This window comes from Papaver somniferum, unplaced genomic scaffold (genome assembly GCF_003573695.1).
Source record: "Papaver somniferum cultivar HN1 unplaced genomic scaffold, ASM357369v1 unplaced-scaffold_148, whole genome shotgun sequence".
NCBI lineage: Eukaryota > Viridiplantae > Streptophyta > Magnoliopsida > Ranunculales > Papaveraceae > Papaver > Papaver somniferum.
The window spans coordinates 1,123,354-1,147,826 of record NW_020624154.1 but is presented as its reverse complement, the minus strand read 5'-3'; positions in this window follow the sequence as shown (position 1 = coordinate 1,147,826).

Here is a 24,473-nt window from a genome sequence, read left to right as displayed (position 1 = left end):
GAGGTAGTTGGAACAGGAGCTTATAGATTAATGGATCCAGAAGGCAGAGATGTTGGTCATAGACTTGACAAACCATGGAACATGTTGTATTTAAAAAGATATTATCCGTAAGAAGCTTTGAGAAGTTATGGATTCTGAAAAATAATTGCAAGATTATTCATATCAAAACAAGATCATGATGTGCGAAATTTTCGCAGATATAATCACAGAACAATGACATAAAAGAAAGGGACGAACCTTTATGGCGTACACCCTAGTTCGCGAATAAAATTTCGCAAGAGGCAAATGTAAGACCTAAAGTACGTCATATTAGGGGGTACCTGTTGCATGGCTCAGGGAAAGGCTACACCGCCACCGGAACCTGAGTCATGGAGATTTGGGGTCAATAAAGCCCATTCGGGAGAGGCACCTTGGATTCTCAGCTTAAGCATATGACTTGGGTTGGGCGACTAAGGTAATAAGGACTCTCCCAAGGAGTGCAGATCTGATCAAGGCGCCGAGGTACACGGTTGATTCAAGAGTGCCAAGGACGTTTGAAACGTACCTAGCCATTCTTGACAAGTCTTGGCCTATACTGCACTCGGCCCGAAGAAAACCCCACTTAGGGTGCAGTCTCATAACCATAAGCCTTATAGGTAAAAGGGATAAGAGGCTGTGAAAAAAACTGGTTGTTGTTAAGACTGGATGTGAGGAGCTAACCTTGTATGGTAGAAGTACGCCTCCTTGAAGGGGCAACCAGGGGGAAGATAAGGGCGGCACCCTCCATTAAGGAGCTGATAAGTGTCTTAAGACGCAAATGTCATGAGGCTTTCTATTCGCAAGAGTATTAAGGCTTATCATATTTGTGCAACAATCCTGAAGAGGCAATAATACAAAAGAAAAAGATAAGACGATGTCAATGGGTTTTCGCATGAAAGTGCGAAGACGTCCTGCGATTTCTTCGCAAGACGGAAATGTCACGGGGCTTTATTTTCGCAAGAATATTTAGTCCTGTCATATTGTCGCAACATTCCTGAAGAGGCCATAATACAAAAGAAAAAGTTAAGGCAAGATAAATGGGTTTTTGCATGAAAGTGCAAGGACGTCCTGCGATTTTGTCGCAATGACAAGAGGTGGCATAATAAAACCTTTAATTAGGAAGGCATAATAAGACCACATGATAAAACAAAATATTTATAAGTATTCGTAACAGATTATTTTTTGCAAGAAAGATAATGAGAGGCAAGTATGGGAATCAATAAACAAGAAGCATTATCTTTCTCATCAGCAAAATACTAAAAGGAAAAATTGATTCCAAAGTTGGTTGAAGAATATTATTCGCAAAAGTGATAAAAGTAAGACAATTCAAGAATATAATTCGCCAATGTTCTCAATATCGCAAGCCTCTCCTTCATTTCGGTTCTGATCTTCGCCTTGACTAGCACCTTGATTATCGTCAGCAATTACTTCTTCAGGAGAGATTTCTTTCTCATTTTGATTAGCACCAGCAGATGCTTCTTTAGAAGGAATTTCTTCTTCACCTTCCAAGAGATCATCCTCTGCCCCACTTTCATAATCATAATCACTATCATCAGGACGAGGAACTTCATCATCATCTACTTCCAAAGGTTCAATTAATGTAGGAGGAAGAGATTTGGACAATAAAATATCACTTACAAGGACTTCAGCCCGGAGATGAACTTGACGAAGAAGTGCTCTCTGATGATTCTTATCTTGAATATCCTTAAAATAATCAAGATAATCAAGTCTTCTTTCTGCTCGGTCGCGAGAACCAGTAAGAGCAGAGACGAGAAATGCATTTTCTTTGTGAATTTTGGCATATTTAGCCTCCAAAATAGAAATGGAGGAATGAAGATTCTTCTCAGACTCTGCGAAAGGTAGAATACAAAATTTCAATAAGATGAAGAACTCAGAAAAATATGAAAAAGAAAAGATAGTTAAGGCAGTCAAAATATTATGACTACCTTCCTTTTGCGAAATAAGGTGTTGAATCAAGGACAGACAACTATTCTCCCAACGGTTCATTGCGTCATCAAATTCATCTCCAACTGAACCTTTAAGTCGAGACTGAAGGTTTTTCTCTTTAGAAATAAGAAAGGCATTTTTCTTCGCAAGAGAAGAATAAGATTCTTCTAATTTGGAATATTGTTCTTTAAGTTGATTCTCCTTTACACTTAAAGCTATTCTACCTTGAATAAGTGTATCTCTTTCAGCGATAGATGACTCTGTTACTTCTTTAAGTTTATTTCTCAAAGAGCGAAGAGATTGCTCTTGGTCATCACATACTTTCTGAAGAATGCTAAGTTGTTGCGAAGATATCACTATCTTGTTTAAACAAGTTCGCTTCTCTTGAGATAAGGTTTTATTCTCATCTGATAAAGTTTCCATCCCTAAATTAGCTTTAGTTAAAGAATAAGAAAGGCGGGATATTTCATTACTTAATAAATCTTGTCTCTGAACTAATTGGGTATTTTCATTGGTAAGATTATTTATATGATCAAGAGAATATGAATAGAGGTTATCTAATTGGTTATATTGATCCATCAAAATTTCTTTATCAACACGGGCTTCTTCAACAGCAGATTCAAATTGATATCTCTCCATTATTCGTTTCTGATTTAAGGCTTAACATGCGAAAGAGGGATTACAAGGATAATTAAATATGGGAAGAATAAAACCATTAAAAACGCAAATTGAAGACATGGGTAAGAAAATCATACCTATCAATTCATCATTCTTCTTTCGAAGATTGCCACGATCCAACAAAACATTCTGAAGCTTTTGATTTTCGATACGTAGAGCATTACACTCTTTTTCCAAAGCTGACTGCGAAGCAGCTCTGTCAGAACCTAAATGCTTACTCAGAATTTCGCAAACATTAGACTTGATAGGATCAATAGAAGACTTCTTGACATCATCCAGGACTTCAGATAAAACTTTGAAAGCAATATCTATTCCTTCCACGGTTTCTTTCGAAAAAGGAAGAGACTCAGGTAGAGAACTGAAAGTGATAGAAGGTTGAGAAACATTCTCAATAGGAAGAGAAGAAGTTTCATTCATAGAAGGATCAACAAGGGGGGTTTCAACCATTGAAAGGTCAGCTGAAGAAATGAAGTCTGAGGCAACTTTTTCGCGAATGAGAGATAAAGGTTTATCTTGCGAAGATGTCGCAGGAGATTTAGAAGAGATGAGTAAGTGGAATGGAATGGAAGTTGGAACAATTTTAAGGTGGCGAGATTTCTTAAGAGGTTTATTGACATCCTTATCACCCTGCGAATTACAATCCAGATAAGAAACAGAGGCAACAATATTGTTATTAAAAAAGGATAGTGTTTCTTACTACCTTCTCATTCGCAGACTTTCTTTTATGCGCAATAACCTTATGCTGCGATTTGGGAATATTAGGGTTCTGAACTGTAAATTTAGTATTGGAGGCGCTTTTGCTGAAATAACAAGAGTATGGGAATCACATAAACAACATCAAATAAGGCCATAAACAAGATCAATTTCAGCAAAACCCATAAAGAAGAAAAAAAAGAAAACTAACCTTGATGAATCCATGGAAAACAGTAGCAGGAAGATTATTTCGAAGAAAATTACGAACGATGAAGATCTGTAGAAAAAATAGTATGAAGATGAAGAAGAACTTAAAAAGATTGAAGAAGAAAGAAGAAAAATTGCAATAACAGATTTGTAGAAGAACGATGAAGTTGCAGAGAAAATAAAAAGAAAGAAAAAGAGAGTGAGAAAGAATATATATAGAGGGAATTTTTCCTCGAGAAGATAAACACGATTAATACGGAAAAATATAAACGGTTAAAAAACAGCGGTTACAAAAGACGTGTCAAGAAACAGATGGAAGAAAGACTACGTGTGATAAATGCAGAATATGAAGAAATGAACAGCTGCGGCCTTTCTCACATCATTCACTACTTCGCAGAAAAGATATGAGAAGAGGCAAGATGTAGGATCAGAATCTCGCAACAGTGATATCTTAGCGAAATTATCAACAACACAACACAACACAACAGCGTCGCAGAACAATTTCAAAAATGATATAATAAACGACGTCAGCTAAAATCATGAGAAAGATGTGATGGTCCTGCGAAAATTAGAGAGTTTGCGAGATTAACATTTGTAAGATTACGAGAATGTCGCAAGCCATATTCGAAAATAAAGGACAGATTAGCTGTCATCCACTATGTACTTCCCTATAAATAGTCGTTCAGTTGTAAAGGAAATAGAGAGATCTTTTTGAGTAAGAAACAAGTAAATATGAGAGAGAAAGTATAGAGCAGAGGTCATTCTTGATTCCTTTATCTTTTCTTGTAAGAACATTCAAAGAGTTATCAATAAAATTAAGAGTGTAAATCTAAAAATGAGTTGAGTAATAATGAAATCATATGAGGGGTGTAGTGTAGGATTTCCTGCAACTACACAACGCATGCGAGTTCGACCGAGCAATGCTCTAACAATCTCCCCCTTTGTCAATTTTAGTGACAAAATTATCAATGCATATGGAATACAAAAAATAAATAAATTAACTTTTGTAGATCCTATTCCATACGCCTAATCTTTAACATTACTCGAAATCTTCGTCACTTCCAAGTACTCAATGATCCCAAAGGTTGTAAGTTCAGCATCATCGTTGTTGAAAATCCGTAGCTATAACAATGAGAAAACAAGAGTTCTCAATCATTGTTATACAGTGTCATAGTATCATTACACAGCGTCAAAGTTCAATTGTATCACAACTTCAACAACAATACTATGGTGATATGTATCACTCCCCCTTAGTCAATACTCCATCTCACATGGAAACCACTCCCCCTTACATAATGATCCGAAAACTATATGTATTTGTAGTGTGAACTACATATTAATTCTCCCCTTTTTGTCAATAAAATTGGCAAAGGTACAAGAACGGGATCCTAATGAAATTTCCGAAAGAGACATTTCTTGACCAAAAGAAAGCAAAAATATATCATCTTATTTAGATGCAATCATAAAGCCGAAGCTAAATGAATTCATCAAGGAGTTTGTAAAGATACAAGATAACCCCCATAATATTCCACAGTCGCACTCCCCACAAATATTTGGCAATTAAGCACAAGTTCAATTAAGAACTCTCCCCCATAAAATGTCATTCCCGAAAGAACAACAAGAGCGACCTTAATTTCGAAAGAAAAGAAGGATTTCTTTGGACATAACAAATCACATACAAGTATGAATTTGAATCCAAAATACTCAATTAAATTAACCACAAGAAAACTCATGACTAATTCAATCGAAAATGCTCAACATAAGTGAACTTATGGAGACTCAAAAAATATACAATTAGATGAATCACAAGAGAACCCATAATTAATCCAATTGAAATACACAACCAAACTAATCACAAAAGTAATCAATTTAATTGGTCATGCTCATCATAAGAAAACTTACGGAGCAACAACTAAATAACCAAACAAGATGATTAATTTAGTTCAATATGCTCGACATAAAGTATCTCGCGGAACACCAACTAAGCTAATCATAAAAATAATCCAACTTGGTCGTTTAGTGATCAACATAAGACACTTTACGGAGCCTCACAGTAATACATAAAGTATAGATCAGGGAAGATCAATACTGTGGAATACACAGGGATTCATTCTATTTTCCATCACTATTCGCATAACGACATTCAATAGACATAATCCTTGAAAACAAAAGATTTTAACCTATCTTCCATCAATAATTGACATAATAGGCTTAACTTTTGTATTTGTCAAAAGTATATTCATTCTTTTATCAATACATGCATATCGACATACGAAAGACTTTACTTTTTACAAGGTATGGGACAATCATAGTTCACGAACGCAAACACACATATCCCATAACAATTTTGCAATATATAAAACCATAAAGATTAATACTGCAAAAATCATCTTCCAAACAAATTTAGAATTTAAACCAATAATTCTAAAAACATGAAGATGAAAACGTTGGACATAGCTATGTGTAATCACAATAATGGCTATTCCAAACTCTAGTTATTCTTCTGAAAACAAGAATAAATTCTCATAAGAAGTTTCCTAGGCATCAAGACAAACTCGTAATGCATATATAAGAGGATTTGTCCTTAGGGGGTAGAATCAATATTTTTCGCCCGGATTTATACCAAGAATAGATATCAAAGGCGTATAAAAATATTTTCTTAACAAAGAAGAACATACAAAGTCATTAACGACCATGCACTACAGTACACATAAGATGATTGTGAACATTCAAGAATCCCATAGTAATGCATACTACTGCCCGTTCTTGAACTTCCTTTTTTGTGATTTACCAACAACATTCTTGTAAAATCTACAATGAGATTAGAAGAGTAGTACTCCAAGAATACAAGTTCCCAAGTCCAAGAGAAGTGGAACAAGTGCAACGAAACGGAGCAAAACACTCAAAAACAAGAGACAGGACAAATACCAATCTTAACTCATCCAAATTCATAAATTCTCATCTCCATTTTTAAGATAAATCAAATAGGAAGTGAATGCAAAAAGAATGAGGTCATTCCGAGTTCGGACGAAGAAATTACGGCCAAAAGAAGTTTACCGAATATCGACGTCTACAGGCAAGTATGCATACGGGTCAGCAAACGAATTTTCATGACTTGGAGCAGTTTGCAAACTTGGTATGCGAACTTAAACCCCTGGATTTTGATTTTAAATGATGGTATGTGTACCATGAAGTCCAAACATCCCGAACTATTATTTTCAAACCTAAACATTTAAGAACCTTAAACACAGATCAAGTTAGGTAGAAAAGAACGATAAGAAAGGTATGTGAATCATTATAAGTTCTCTAAGCAAATAAAAGCACAAATCTTGCTCAAGTTTATAGACATACCTTTTTAGATGAATCCAGTTGAATTCTACAGCCTTACCAAACATAATTTGTGCGCCCCAATTTTCGTGCCTCCCTCACCGTATACATAACAGGGCATTCCTTGGTGAGGATACACTTAAAACACACTCAAGTTGTGTTGAGGTGAACAATGTCTTGCTCACCACAAGTGACTTTTGGATTATCATGAAACAGATCGCTTTTTGAACCTTTCACATCCAAATCCATCTTCCCAAAGAACTCTTTATGTTCAAGCATCATGGATACTGCTTTCTCCATAGTCATGGAACTTTCTGGGAGATCATTACTTTTCACACTCAAAACATCATTGACTTTATTTGGTATCCACTTTTGAGTGCGTTTAGGAACGACCGAAACCTTCTTTCCATTACTCTATCCAAGATTTTCCGGAAGAGAATTGGATTGACTATTCTTTTACAAGTTAGTCTTTCTCCGATTGGGAGCATCAGATCTTGTCTTCGTCTTTACGAATTTATCCTTTTGATAACCATTACGATTGTGAAAAGGATTCGTATGACGTTTATATGCAAATCTAAGCTTATCACAGCACTGATTCCTTTGTCTAAAGGTTGGACAGTTACAACCTGTAACGCTAAGAGGATTAGTCTTAACGTATGATCTTGGTTTGACAACTTCTTGTGATGCCCAAACAAGAACATCATAAAGTTTTTCATTCCTTATACGGAAACGACATCTCCTTTCCAGGTGACCTTTATTTCCTTAATAGTGGCAAACATAAGGAATGTTCTTACCTCGATCTGTATGTGTTGACTTTGGAGGTTGATATACTTTGCTATTTTGAACCTTAACTTCCGGTGGAGGTATTTCACTTTTGACATCAGTGGAAACCTTTTGTTGAGAATAATCACTAGCCTTGACAAATTTTACCTCTTTGATAATACTTGGAGCATTTATTCCCTTATAGCCCAATCCTCGTGTATCACGATGATTTTTACTTGCCCCTAGCATAGTGGTTAATTTGCTTGAACTAGTATTGAAATTTTTCAAGTCATCTTCCAACATCTTGATTTTATCAAGAGCAGCAGCTAAATCAGCCTCAAGGCGTTTTTCTCGAGCGAGACAAGCACTTTCTCTGTCATCAAAACTAATTTGTTGAGAGTTAAACCTTGCTTCAAATTCTGCAAGTTTCTCTTCCAACAAAAAATACTTTTGATAAAGATTATCACATTCAAGTGACTTCATACGTAGGTTTTCCTCAGAATCCTTGAGGATCGATTCGTTAGAACGATTCGAAAAATAAACACTTGCGTAACATCTTCTCAATTTCTTGTTTTCTCGACAGAGAGGAGTCAGAAGAGGTGAGACATGAGAAGTTGTAATCTTCTTCATATTCCACGAATCCAAAAACTTAACATACTATGAGACTTCCTCATCAACATTTCTATCAATATCTGAATCACCTTCATCGGAAAGTTCATCCAACTGTTCTTCGAGGAGAGTTTCCCAATCAACAGTTTTTACATCAAGAGAATGTTTACATATTCACTTAGATGTGACAGTTCTCTCAGGTGAATCCAGGCTTTTAGAATCATCTGGTAATTTCTGAACTGGTACGTTATTAGAGATAGACTCGTCCATAATCAGATCGCTACAAACACAGACTTGTAAGGTCATGAACGTGTTTGCCTGCTCTGATACCAATTGAAAAAGCGGGGGTACAACAACCACACCCAATATTTCTCTTAGCAATCTGTATGGACAAACTCCAATATACTTTCTAGAGAATCAACTAGACAGTCAGACTTAATCTAGATAAAAAGTATATCAAAGAGTTTATATCTCAATCTCTCGATTTTATATATAATCAAGCAAATGGAAATTTGCGAGTCTTTATCAAATACTAGAGAGATAACTTGGATGGTACCAAAGACCAATATCCAAGTGTCAATCAATTTAAATCAATAACCAAAAGGTCGGATATTCTAATTGATTGAACAACGCACAACCTGTGATATTTCAATTATATAACAAAATATAATGCGGAAAAGAAATAACACAGACACCAGAATTTTGTTAACGAGGAAACCGTAAATGCAGAAAAACCCCGGGACCTAGTCCAGATTGAACACACACTGTATTAAGCCGCTACAGACACTAGCCTACTCCAAATTAACTTCGGTCTGGACTATAGTTGAACCCCAATCAATCTCACACTGATCCAAGGTACAGTTATGCTCTTACGTCTCTGATCCCAGCAGGATGCTACGTACTTGATTCCCTTAGATGATCTCACCCACAACTAAGAGTTGCTACGACCCAAAGTCGAAGACTTTAATAAAAAAAATTGTATCACATAGAAAAGTATACGGTAATAGATAAATCCGTCTCCCACGAATATATCTACGAGTTTTGTTCCGTCTTTTGATAAATCAAGGTGAACAGGAACCAATTGATAAACCGAACTTATATTCCCGAAGAACAGCCTAGTATTATCAATCACCTCACAATAATCCTAATCGACGCAGTGAAAAAAATATTGTGGAATCACAAACGATGAGACGAAATGTTTATGATTACTTTTATATCTTTCCTATCAGAGATATCAATCTCAATCCAATTATTACAATTGTACTCGTACGGTAGAAACAACAAGATCAGATCACACAACTACAAGAAAGTAGTATCGGTCTGGCTTCACAATCCCAATGAAGTCTTTAAGTCGTTAACCTGGTTTAGAAGAAGAACCCAAAGGTTAAAGGAGAATCGACTCTAGATTAGCACAACTGGTATCACACATAAGGTGTGGGGATTAGGTTTCCCAGTTGTTAGAGTTCTCCCTTATATAGTCTTTCAAATCAGGGTTTACAATCAATGTTAGCTTGGTAACAAAGCATTCAATATTCACCGTTATATGAAAACCTGATTTAGATTCAAGTAATATCTTTCAACCGTTAGATCGAAAACTAGCTTGTTACACACAAATGAAATGCACGTTTCTAGGCTTGTGAAACCGTACCCAAACTTGTACATTTGTTGGTTCAACAATAGTCAACCAAATGGTTAGCCATATGATCACTTTCATATCAACCATATTCTTCTTCACCATAACTAGTTCAAATGACTCAAATGAACTAGTTAGAGAGTTGTTCAATTGCAAGGAAATCTTATGTAACTACACAAGACACAATCGAAGCAAAAACGATTTGAATCACTCGAATCGGTTCATGAACTATATAGCCACGGTTTGCAATTTGCATTCCTTAGTTTATATAAGAATAAGTTAACAAACATCGTTTTTAGATATAACCTACTCAAGTTCGCGGACTTAAGTTTCCGGACGGAGTTCACAAACTCCAGCATAAATTCGCGGGACGAGAACTTCCGCCAGTTCGCGGACTTGGCTCACGCCACCATGCCGGTTCTCTTGATCAACAAAGTTCGCAAACTTCGGTTCAAGGAATAATGACTTATACATATATGTGTTTCCACAACAATGCTTATATCCTCCAATGGTTATATAATCTAAACTCTCATTTCAATCATTGAAACATTCTTAGAGGACGTTGATATTCTATAGTTGTTATTCACAAACTATTTTTCATCAAAGTAAGCAATTTTCAAAGTGATTGAAACTTGTCATGACTTTCGTCACTAGGTAAATATGAACTTGGCTAAAGCGAAAGCTTACCAACGCATATTTCGAGAAATAGATAGGCGAGATAAACTCGACTCGAAATAGCAAGTGTGTATAATCTAAGTCTATATAGCAAAACGACTTTTGTCTCAAGATAGGAGATAAATAGACTTTTGAGTGATAGATAAGTTCAAGTCTCCACATACCTTTTAGTCGATGAAAATCCGTCGGTTCCTTGAGTAGTCCTTTGTATTGTATGATGATTGCCACGGAGTTCTTGAGCTCAACTACACTTTCTATCCTAGTCCTAGACCTTAGCTATAGTATACTAGAAATCAAGACTTATAGTTTTGATCACTAACATTGACAAATATGCTCTAGATAGCAACGCACGCGAGTTCGACCGAGCAATGCTCTAACAATAATAAAACAATTATAATGCGAAAATTAAAAGTAAATGGGACAACAAAATTTTGTTAACGAGGAAACCACAAATGCAGAAAAACCCCGGAACCTTGTCCATAATTGAATACTCTCAGGATTAAGCCGCTATACAAAATCTAAACCAACTTCGTATAGTTGAGACCGAACAACTAAACCTATAGTTCACCTAGTTCCGTCTGTATCCCTGAGCCTCCAACTTGTAATAAGTCACGCACTTGGAACAATTCCTTTGGTTCGTATTCCAAACAGTAAAGGAACAACAAATCTGTTCGGTAACAACTCTTTTCAAACAAGTGATATGAGTTTGACAAAAGGCTCTTCCGTTTATCCCAATAAACTCCTTTGTTAGGTTCTTAGATCTATATAAAATACAACTACCAAAGTAATTGTCTAGATTTTGCAATCAATACTTCTTAGTCACAAAGAAAATATATTGATGTCGATCTACTCAACTAATCAATCAATATTATCACAAAGATAAACCGATTATAGTTGTATCCCCAGCCGATCAAGTTTTGTGCACACCAAAGATTATGAACTCAAACAAGCAATCTTCTTTGTCTTCAAATCTTCTTAGATTTCAATAAACGCCTACACACAATCAACTTGAATCTCTTGTGATCAATCACACACAGAACAGAGTCTGTTAACAATGGATTATCACAAGACGTCTTTAGATCTACAAACAGTCTAAAGATCCCCGTCGAAACTTCGATCTAGTTTGAGTGAATTTTATATCAGAAGAGAAGATTCTCAAGCATAAACAAACTAGGTGAAATCAAAGTTCAACAACCGTTAGTCAATCAAATCAATCGAAAACTAATAATAAACTGCAATTATCTAGTTTCCCACCAACACTACTCGTAGAGCTTCCCAATCCCAAAGAAGTCTTTAAAACGAGCGGTCGTAAGAGATTTCGCCTAATTAGGGTACTTTTCTCTCCGAATAGACGGCTCCACCAGTAACAACATAATTAGGTAGTTTTGCTGGCTCTGAGGATTAGTTTGCTCGAAATGTGAACTTCAATATTTATAGACCAAGGAAGTTTGGACACCAAGGAATTTCCAAAATCGAAAATATTCTCAAGATATGCAATATATTTCCAAATTCTTTTTTCATAATTCCTGGAAATGCTCTGTCCAAATATTGACCGAAATTTCAGTATAAAATTTCCAATTAGTAAATGCACATTACCAATTTTTGTTTTCTAAAGATATGCATTTTAATTGCTGGAAATTAAAAGCATATAAAACTAAAAACCTTAACTAAAAGATTCTCAATTTATTTCGATCCGGGATTCTCCTTAGTTATTAAGGAATATCTTTGAACAATAAAAGATAAGAGTTACTGCACATGTTCAAAGTATGTCGACATCTTTACTTTGTAAATCCTTTTTCATATTTACAATCTTGGAACCGATTTGCCACACTTCCAAACGAGTTTAGAATTGGTTCATCTGATTTCCAAGAACTATGTGATTGATCAAAAACATTCAATCACCATTCATGGGTTTAACGGTTCTACCAATACAAGTTTCAGTTCTACCTCCAAGTGGCTACTAGGATCGGTCACATTAGTTTCCAAAACATTGTTAATTACGTACCAGGATCAGTTACCACTTATTTATGGTACTTACTTGTGATCGGTTGCACAAGTTATAGGATCGGTCACACCAATTACTAAAACTTGTTAACCTACTACAAGGATCGATTACACATCTTGTGATTAGTCCCAACCAAGTTCTAGGATCGGTCACCCAATGACTAGGAATGGTCACAACAATTAAACATATCGATCATACCATCTCAGGTGATTTACTTAGGATCGGTTTCACTAATAAAAGTCATACCAATACAAAATTCAGGCATTGTGAACAGTTTTACCAAGAAACATAAACAAGTTATGAGTTGTTATACTAAACACGCATATTGGTAATCCAAAGATTTGCAATGAATAACAATACCAATAAGCCTAGCGATTTTCCTTTCGATTCATAAAACAAGTTTATGAATTGTACTTCCTTTAAAAGAATGTAAAACATTGTTTTCTAGGACGAAATCTTCACCCATACCCATACACATAATCACAATAGCATCCATACGATTATGTCGATGTCTTATATACGAAGTTCAAAAGATAGACGTTATATCTCGTATTGCAATTCCTTAATACTATGTCTAACTAGAGTATAATCATTCACAGCTTCGCAGTTATGTTTTCAATATGCACGACTTGAAAGATACGTTAGGAATGAAACAGTTCAAGTCAAATATTACTAACCTCAAGAGGAAGGATGATGTCGTCGTTGTAGATCTTTACTTCTTCACATTCTTCAAGTCTTCATGCAATACTTGTAAGTCTCATATCCTAGTAACTTTCTAGCTAACCTATACGAAGTTGACTCTAGTAAATAATCAAGAGACTCTTTAAATGAGTTTTGATTCACTAAAATATGACAACCAAACTTGACATACCAACGCTTGGTGGGTTCAACCGAGCTATGCTCTAACAAGTACTAATGTTGTTGAATCAAATTCTGCAATACAAGTAAATAATGGTGATAGGTGCTTATTCTGGAAGGACAATTGGGTTAATGGGAAATCTTTAAAGTCTTTGTTTCCTGCTCTTTATAAAATTTGTAGGAAGAAAGATGCTACAATCTAAGATTTGCTGGTGATTTCCAGTTCAAATAGCTGGAACTTGGCTTTTTGCAGGAATTTGAAGGATTCTGAAGTGAATGATGTGGCTCATCTGTTGAATATGTTTCCAACTATAAATATTAACAATAGACAAGATCAGAGAGTATGGCGGGCTGGTAATAAAGGTTTATCTGTGGCTGAATGTTATAAAGCACTTGCAGATGAGGGTTTTATTATGTTCCCTTATAAGTCTATGTGGAATCCAAGAATACCACAGAAGGTGATTTTTTTCATATGGACTTTGTGTTATAATGCAGCTCCTACATTGGATTCTTACAAGAATTGTATTGTGGTGAATGGTTGTCTGTTGTGCAAAAAGGCAGCTGAATCCAATCAGCACATTTTTTGCATTGTGAAATCACAAGGTCTGTGTGGCATTACTTTTTGAGATATTACAAGCTGCAATGTGTGTTTCAAGATTTTCTTAGAAATACATTTTGGGAATGGAGAAGGAAGGAAGGTGGTGCTCTGACTATTAGGAAAAGAATTTGAATTTGTATCCTTTTGCAATTTAGTGGACAGTTTGGATTGAGAGGAATGATAGAGTTTTCAATGGCAGATACAAACCGTTAGACACAATCATAGATAGTGTGAAGGTTTTCATCTACAATTGGTGTGTGGGAACTGGCATTTCAGGGCTTTTCTTTAAACACGGTCTTGCAAAACTGAGATGATGTAATGCAGTAGTTTTGATTTTTGGGTTTCTTTTGCTTTAGCTTTCTTTGTAACTCTTTAATCAGTTCATCACCACCTTGCCCTTTTTGAGTAAAAAAAAAATGCGCCTGCGCAAAAAGGAAAGAAGGAGTTGCCTTTAATGTTTGTTTTAGACGAGTTTTAGCGCTAGTTTTGGGTCACTGACGAGCTTTTGACATGAAATTTAAGGCACATGCATGTACTAAGATATTTCTTAGGGGGTCCAAGAGCATAACTCAGTGGTATCCCATCAACTCCAGTAAGGAGGAAGTCAGGGGTTCGATCCCCACCGTAATAGAGGTTTGTATTTAAATTAGTTGTATAAGGGAGTTTGGCGGGGTTGGGTCTAGCAGTGGGGCTAGTCCAACTGGCTGGATATGGGTAGGGGTCTGGGTCCGGCTTTAGCCTATAAAAAAAAAGAAAAATTCTTAGGAGACACTTCTTATCGGAATTTAAACAAGTTTTACATCACAAAAAAAAAAAGAGAAGAAGCTAAAAGAGATGAGCTTGGGGTTTATCCCCATAGGGGGAAAACCCTTGGTATTTTTGTAAAGTATTTCTTATTTTTATTTTGTATATTTTTCATTGATTTTCGAAAACACATGGATAGCGGAATTTCTATTAATTAAAGATGAATTTAATGCTTATATCGCAAAACTTAATTATACAAGTTTATTTAGAGTTTTAATCATCTTATTATTTGTCTTAATTAGATCTAATGTTTTTATGTTTGATTCCTAGCTTGTTTAAGTGTACAATCAAATTCACCTTTTGATCATTATGACACAAATATAGAGATGGAAAACGTGGGACAACTTTGCACATGTATTTTGTGGCACGTACGACAACCATCAAATTTTGGCGCGGAGCAATAATTTTCTAAAAAATATATTATTTGTTTTAACTTATTATAGTAATTTAAAATTAACTTTTATATTCTCACGTTTTTCTTTAGCTTTTTCAGATTCTTAGGTATTCCTCGTGTTAACAACTCGTCGAAGGTACTTCATCGCCCGTCAAAAGAGGGAGGTAAATTCTGAAAATTAGTTGTTGGTATCAATTTTAGTTTAGTTTTTAGTTTTTATTATATCTTTGGTTTTTCTTGTTTTCAGTTCTTGATAATTTTTTAGCTTTGGCAAGATAAAACAACCACTACACATGGTGTTTCCTTATCCTCTGATATTTGCCCAATCATTTGAAATGGATATTGAGTATCAGACTCAATGAATGTTAATTTTAACCAGGCCAGATACTTGGTATATAGATTTGAGTTTTCAAAATCTAGAAACAACACGATTTCCCTTATTCATTTATTCTTTTTCTTTAACTCTAAACCTCCACCCTCTTTTTCCCATTTCATAATAGATTTTTTTGCATGAAACTAAGAGGGTTTGTTCTCTATCAATATTGGCTTTATTACAAGTTTTAATTTTTGATTTCATCTATAAATGAACAAAAATTCTTAACAGACACCCAAAAAAACCGAGAAAAACCACCAGACACATAATCGGGACACCTGCTCTCTTCTGCAGGGCCCACCGAGACCCACCAGAAAAATGTTTGTCTGGCGGTTTTCGTGTAGTCTAAATTCTCCGTCTATTAAGAATTACTCATAAATGAATCATATGTTTGTAATTATATCTCTAGGGTAACAAATTCAGAATATTTTTATATTCCTGAAATTGTGATGTTAGGTAGGGGTGTAAATTCGGGCAGGTCGGGCTGCCCGACCCAAAAACTAAGACAGGCCGGGCAGGCCAGGCTTAATATTTGTGAGCCCGTAAAAAAATTCAGGCCGGACAGGCCGGGCACAAGTAGATAATTTGCTACCAAAGACCGCCCAAAGCCCGTTTTTTATACGGGCAGGACAGATCGGGCCGGACAAGCCACTATTTTTTTATATTTTTTTTAAGTTTAAATTTTCAAATGACGGTATTAAATACAATATCCTTTCCTTTCCAACATCGCATATCGTAAGTGATAGTATTATATTATATTTAAATTACACTGACAAATTTTTAATTTTAGCCTATAATAAATAATTAATTAGAGTACAATAAACTTTCTAATAAGAAAATATATTACCATTAATGTTTTGAAAAGGTTAATTATAAATAAAAATAATTATATATTTTATTTTTCTTGACATAAAATTGACAATTATAAAATTGTAACTTTTAAGTCTTTTTAAGAGGATATTAAGATTAATGGCACATAGAAAGCTTCCAGGCCGGGCACCAGACCTGGCATCATAATTAATCGCAAAGCCCGAGACCGCCCAATAATTTAATCCAGGCCGGGCCGGGTGGTCCATGACGGTTCATAACAGGTTTTGGGCTATTTCGGGTACAGGCGGGCTCGGACGGATACATGCAGGCCGAGTATTTTCGGGTATTATTTACACCCCTAATGTTAGGTTAATCATGTGATCATATACTATTGAAAAAAAATATTACTTCTTTTTCTTTGGGTGAGACTTAAACTTAGAACCTAAGAGCCGCCAAGGTTCACTAGCTATTATCATTAGTTATGAATGAAATGTAGCCTTTATACCATATAGGGGAAACTAATATGGATGTCTTATTTATCACTAGGATTCTCGGTAGGACCCTTGGGCCAGCATGCTATTTACCCAAGAGCGAATTCAGGCAATAACACGTATGACATTCATACACGCGCGGTACCTTGTACCGAAGCATACGTGCCGCTATCCTTCTTGTCGGGCTGGCATCGCTGGCCTTAAAGCTGGGTTTGACCTATTTTTTAATTTTGTCTTAATGTTTTGTTATTGATGGATGCGTTTGACCAATTTTTTCCCCCACATGTTTGTGTTTATGACAAAAGATTTTTTTATGTATTTTGTTCATTTATTATCATAATTCTGCAATATAATTCCAGTCTTAATTGGTGCATTGATATCACTTAATTACGGTAACACCCTCACTTTTTGCATGAAGCATGCTCAAACATGTATCATTGTGAAGCTTCATCTCAATCTTGTGTAGTGCGTTCAGGGAATGTTGGCCTATAACAGAAATTGCACGATCACGGTGCATTGCGCTAGTGTGATGCTTTCCAAGAGAGAAATTGCACCACTATATGGTGCAATTCGCAAGTTGGGTTGAGAACTGAGATTGCAATTATCTCCTCAATTTCATTCAGAGAACGAGATTTCTTGAAATGAATGTCCCATTCTTCAGCTTGAATGATCAGTTGGACCTTTGCATCTTTGTGGACTTCTTTTTTGTATGCATTTGGAAATTGAGTCTTTAGGGGTGCATCCCTTTTCCATATATCATGCCAAAATCTGAACTGATGCTCCACTATTAATAATAATGACGGAATTCTCCTCAGCAATGTATCTAGTTTTTTGGATCCGTTTAAAATTCTCTATCATGGATGCAACTATCTCCTTATGCCAAACATCCTCTTCATCACCCTGCACTTATCCTTGAATTACCTTTCTCCAAAAAGCTATCTTTCTTGAATCTCCAAGCCCACTTTGCAAGTAATTCCTTGTTTGTCAACCTCAAAATTCTTACCCCCACTACAACAAAAACAGTCATGGATCATTCTTAAAAACTGTGATTTAACTACTGGCTGTCTGTGATCTTTCCCCATATGATCTAATGGGTGATCTATAATCAAAACGATTCTGCAATGAAATGTGCGATCTATGTATGATGCAAAGAACTCAAGGCTTTCAAAAGTTGAGATCTAAATTCAGGGTTATAAAAGACAATCTAGAGAAAACAATGATCTTTCTCTAAGTTTCCAATACAAATTTACCCTGTACAAACAAGAAATTTCCATTCCTTTTCTACACCTGTAATTCAAATCCAAAATTGATATAAACAAAATCCAAAAGGGCTAATAGAAAAACTACACATTTCATTGCTCTCTGAATCAAAATTCATATCTGAACCAGAAACTAATAAAAAATGACACATTTACGTCTACTTGTTTAACTCAAATCAAGGGGTACCAAAATACAGATCCTTTACATCAAAACAAGATGAGCGAAGTTTACTCAAACCAGGAGTACCAAGTTTCTTTGCGTCCCATATTTTTAGAATGTGATGTTGCTTCCTGGTGAAGATTAAGAGAAAAGGTAAGACACTTTGAGCAATTGTTGCACAGACACCAAAAATTATTAATTCAAAATATGTTATTTGAATATATATAAATCCTGAAGACAAATACACTAATATGACTGCCTATCGTAGTATTCATATTTATACATGTATGAGCCATACAAAATGTCCAATATACATGCTCCAATGTGTAATATCAACAAAACAAAAATAAAAAAAAGTCTAAACAGTAAATCGAAACCACATGAGCTTACTGCAGGATCTAACTCAGATAAGTTGGATAAAAGCATAATTTTTTTTATTATAATGCAACTATCGATACTCAGATACCATGCGAAGTCATGGGTAATAATGCAATAACATTATAATGCAAGATAAAAGGAAGTATATGTACCTTTATCCCTTCAAGAATTTTTTTGCCATTTTTTCCTTTTATCACAAACTTTTTAGGCCAAGCAACTTGATATCCCTCTGCATCTCCTACATGGAATGTTTTCTCTTCGCCTTTAAGCAGAATTGGAGATACAATATTAGCTTTAATGTCACTTTTACAAGGACACAAACATTTTCTTTACCAATACGGACATTGTGTAACATATCAGATCTCTTCGAAGGAAAAACCTTTCCTTTAGCCACAACAATAGATGAATCTGAAAATTCCAGGCACATTATACAAGATTTTCCCTGTATTCAGAAAACATATGAACTACTCAGAATGGATATATGTTCATTAGTCATATAAAGTGAAATTAGAAAGTCTATTAGTTGTATATTATGACAATAAATGGAGACACGATAATACTATAAAAATATTTACACATTAACCTTCCAAATACCAATATTATGTTTCGTTTGATTGATTTCATCGTTGACATCCTTCTCCTCACTATCCTTGACTATTTTTGGTGAAGAACCAGCTAACGACTATAATAAAAAATCAGGAATAGTAAACATTCTAAGAGATGCATAACCAAATCTAAAGCCAATATCTCCTAAATATTGAGTTCATAAATCTGAAATCTTGTTTCATCTGTCATATTCTTCTCTGTCTATACATCTAGCTGTATAATAATACTACATCTATATTATCCAAGGAGTTTATGCTCACTGAAGGTTTTCTCGCAGCTGAATGGTTTTGATGTGTGTTTATCGTTGCTTCAGCTCCCTATTAACATATTGTCAATAACATGATAAAAAAAATGTTAAATAAAGAACTTAGTTACTTCATTATTTGAGTATAATTCAACTTATTGTTCCACGTGTAACTTACTTGATTCCCCATGAAGATGGAAAGTAGAGCTTCGAGGAGCAAAATCCTCTCACTTTCTGAGCTTGATTCTGTATTTGTACCGTGGAAAGTTGGTGGAGATCCACCCTGCAAAATATGTATATCATTTTAAGTTTGTGTCAATATTTTGCTGTAAACAGTAATGTCAGCTCATTACTGAAAAATCGGGAGTACAACAACCACGCCCAACTTCTTCGTTCGGAAACCTGTATGGACTAAACCTTAATAGTATTCCGAGAGTTTCAACTTAATGACACTCAATCAAGGAACAATATTAAATTGCTTTATCTCTTTCTCTACACGATCAATCGTTAAATAGAAACGAGTCTGTAAACCTGATTATAATGTGAGAGTACTTGGACGATCTCAAAAATCAATATCCAAGTTCAATCAAGTATTATCCAACAAACAATGAAGGATTTATCAACTATGATTGATATAATGAACAACCTGTGATATTTCAATTATATAAATAAAAGTATAATACGGAAAAGAAATAATACAGACACCAGAAACTTTGTTAACGAGGAACCGAAAATGCAGAAAAACCCCGGGACCTAGTACAGACTTGAACACAACATTGTATTAAGCTACTACAGACTATAACCTACTACGAATAACTTCGGACCGGAATATAGTTGAGCCTGAACCTAGTCTCACATCGATTCAGGTACAGTCGTGCTCCTTATGCCTCTTGAATCCCATTAGGACTTTGCGGACTTGATTCCCCTAGCTGACGTCCTTTATAACCTAGAAGTTGCTTCAACCCAAAGAAAAAGACTTATAAACCAATCTCCCACAGATAAGTCTATTCTAATTTCCTTTCAGATCAAAGATCAATGTGAAATAGGAAAACGGTTGCAATAAGCATACAACACATCAAATCTTAAAATCTGGTACTTACGACTCCCGAAGAGCAGTCTAGATTATTATTCACCTCACAATAACTTAAGTAATAGATAGAAGAAGTTATTGTGGAATCACAAATTCTGAGAGGAAGAACTTTGTGATTTCTTTATATCTTACCTATCAGAGATAAACTCGAGATAACTCGGAAGTGAGATAAGCACAAAAGAATAAAAGTGTAAGATCAGGATACACGAACTATCAAATATGAAATAATCGGACTTGGGATCACGAATCCCAAGTGAAGTCTTTAACTCGTAAACCTAACTATGTTTAACAGAAAAATCTGGAAACCTAGGTTAGAGAAAATCGACTCTAGTTCGCAACCAGGACATACAAAAGTTTTGGGATTAGTTTTCCCGAATGCAAGAGATTATCTTTATATATACTTTCAAGATCACAAGTTACTTACGATTTATGTTGAGATATCTTTGTAGTCAAGCAAACAACATTCATTGTTAGATGAAATTCTGACTTGAGATTCAAGCTAAGATTGCTTAGAAAATAAACAATCTTATACACCGCTAGATGGTTTAGCTTGAATTTCACACAAATGAAATATACAATCTTAGGTAAAGATGAACCGTACCTAAACGTGTACAATGAGTAGGATCGGATAACGGTTAACCAAAGTTAGTCATATGAACGTAATAAGCTTTTCGTCATTTACGTAAAACACTTTAGATTCAACTTGATAATCAACCAAAACTTAATCGGCGATGAAATATATATCTACCATCTGTTTTAAAGAGTTATTCAAATGATCGATATCTCATATAAATATTTTTGAATGCAATCTTAATATATTCGACTGGGTAAGTACGCATACTGGGTATGTGTACTACATCCAGTTCGTGAGTTGTAATGCTAAGGTGTGCATACTAGGTATGTGTACCCTCATGGAAGTTACAGTTCAGGGACTCTTGTATGCACACTGAGTATGCATACTCCCCTGAGTTCACGAGCACAGACGTTTTGGTATGCATACTGAGTATGTGTACCAAGGTGTCTTTAGACGAATCATAAACTGACTAGTACGTGTACTGAGTAAGCATACTAAGTTTTGTACCTTTCCTAGTCTCACCAGTACGTGTACTGAGTACGCATACTACAGCTCCAGACCCATCACAGTTGCGCCAGTACGTGTACTAGGTACGCATAATGAAGTTCCAGACCCAAACTAGTTTCGCCAGTACGTGTACTAGGTACGCATACTTTCCAGTATCCAGAAGTCAGTATTTCTGTAAAGCTCTCGATAATCGATTTGAAACATCCTTTGAAGACGACAATGGTAATCTCACACATACCAGTACTTGTTCCAAGTAATTCTCAAATGATTACTTAATCAATACGAAACATCCCAAGTTAATATTAGATGACTGTCTCACACAGATCATATAAAATGTTCAAGGTTATTTTCACATCATTTAAATGAATCAAATCGAAACATTCCTGAGTACTGATAATCTTACACATATGATTGTTCAAGGCTATTTTCAATTGATCATCTTGTACAATAAATTGTTTGAATGACATATAGATTAGGCAATAATTGTGCAATAATTCTCATATTCGAGAAATATATTTGGAATAAACACAGCTCGAAATTTTCATTGTGCAATAATTTAAAGTCTACTTAGGCATACGACTAAGTCTCATTTTAGTAGATAGAATAGAATATATCTGAGTGAATAGATGGTTCAGTCTTCACATACCTTTTGTCAACAAAGTTCTTCAAAGTTCTTCATTTGATCTCCAATCCAAAGTCTTATGTTGATCTTCTTCTTCAAATGGTGAACGTGGTGAAGTCTGATGCTCAACTACACACTTCTATCCTAAACCGAGACATGACTACATAGTAGACTAGAAATCAAGATATAGTTTTGATCAACTAAATTTGACAACATGATTGAGATGGCAACACTTGCGAGTTCGACCGAGCAATGCTCTAACAATCTCCCCCTTTGTCAATTTTAGTGACAAAACTATCAATACATATGGATTACAAAAATAAAACTTTGTATCTATTGATCCATCATGCTTGATTTCCTTGGTTCTTCAACTTCTTGAATTCTTCGTAACTTCAAATTCTCCAGCGATTCTAAACGTGATCAACTCAGCAACATTGTTGTTAAAGATCTGTAACGATGACAACTTTGAAAACAAAAGTTCTCAATCATTGTCACATAACACGTAGTATTATTATCTTTATCAAAGTACAAATGTATCATAACTTCGAAATAATACTACGGTGATATGTTTTCTCCCCCTTAGTCAATACTTTCATCTTTTGCATAATAGGTAAAACCTGTAGATGTGAATCCGCTCTCTCTTACATAATGATCCGTAAACCATATGTATGTAGTGTGAACTACTAAATAATTCTCCCCCCTTTTGTCAGTATAAATTGGCAAAGGTACGAAAATTATGGGTTCATAATGGATTCTCAAAAGATAATTCATGACTAACAATGCATATCAACTTTTCTTTAGATGATATCACATAGTCAAAACTTAGTGTCTTCATCAAGGAGTTTATTAAGATATATGTCAACCCCTACATATTCCACAACCGCTCTCCCCACAAAATTATAGCAATTACGCACAAGTTCATTTAAGAAATCTCCCCCATTTGATGTCATTCCCAAGAGAACAATATGAGCGACCTTAATTTTACGAGAAAAGAATGATTCCTTTGGACATTAACACATCGAGTAGATTTGTATCCAAGAATCAACGAGAAAATCAATCTATAAGATCAATTTAAACGGTATAACTCATCATAAGAGATTCTTACGGAGTAAATAAAATACTTTCACATAAAGTGAATCAAGGGGAGATCAACACTGCGGAATGTCTCAAAAAAGTGTATTCTATTTTTATCACATAAAGACATAATACATTTAACTTTTGAGCATATATGAAATATCAGCCCGATTCACAAAAACGTAAAGGCACATATATTTCATAAGACATTTGCAATATATAAAAATAACCAATAATGCTTAAAATACTGCAAATTCATCTTCCAAAAACTTAGAATTTAAATAAATAAATCTAAAAACATGCAATATGAAAATCGTTGGATATAGATTGTGTACTCACAAAATATGTTATACCAAACCCTAGTTATCCTTCTCGAAAACAAGAAAAAATTCTCATGGAAGTTTCCTAGATAACAAAAAAAGTAACATGAACTTCATAATTTTATACTTCATCTATTTCTTCATACCATTCTGCAAGGCCATCGAAGAAAGAGTCACCAACATCTTTAACCCGTTGAATGGTTGATATGTTGTGTTCATGACTCAGTACGCTAACCTTAAGATTCACAATACTAACATGTTGTCTAACTTTTGTACATTCTGAGATTAGCATTTTCTGGTTTCTGATCATAACCTTTTGCTTCTCGATCATCTTATTCTGCCCATCGGTGAGTTGATTCAATTGCAACTGAAGGTCTTCAACCTTAGAGTCGTTCTGAGCGTAAGTCATATCCTTAAGGTAATCAACAATCCAGGATTTATGTTCTTTTCTAAAAGCAATTCTTTTCAGCATTTTTTTCATAAAAAGAGCTTTCTTCCTTTGTATCATCTTTATCAAGGACGATGGTTTCATGTGGTCTCTTTGAGTTTTCCATTCTTTCATAGAGATGAAAACTAAAAATCAACTATTTTTTCTTTCAACCAAAGGTTTATGAACAATAAGAATCCTCTACCTCCTTTTATAAGGAAACCCTAAGATTTATCTCCTCTAAATTAGGATACGTGAAACTGATTTGGTAACGACCCGGAACAAGAGGAGGTTACCGGGTTGACAACTAAATCAAAGACAAGTTTACTC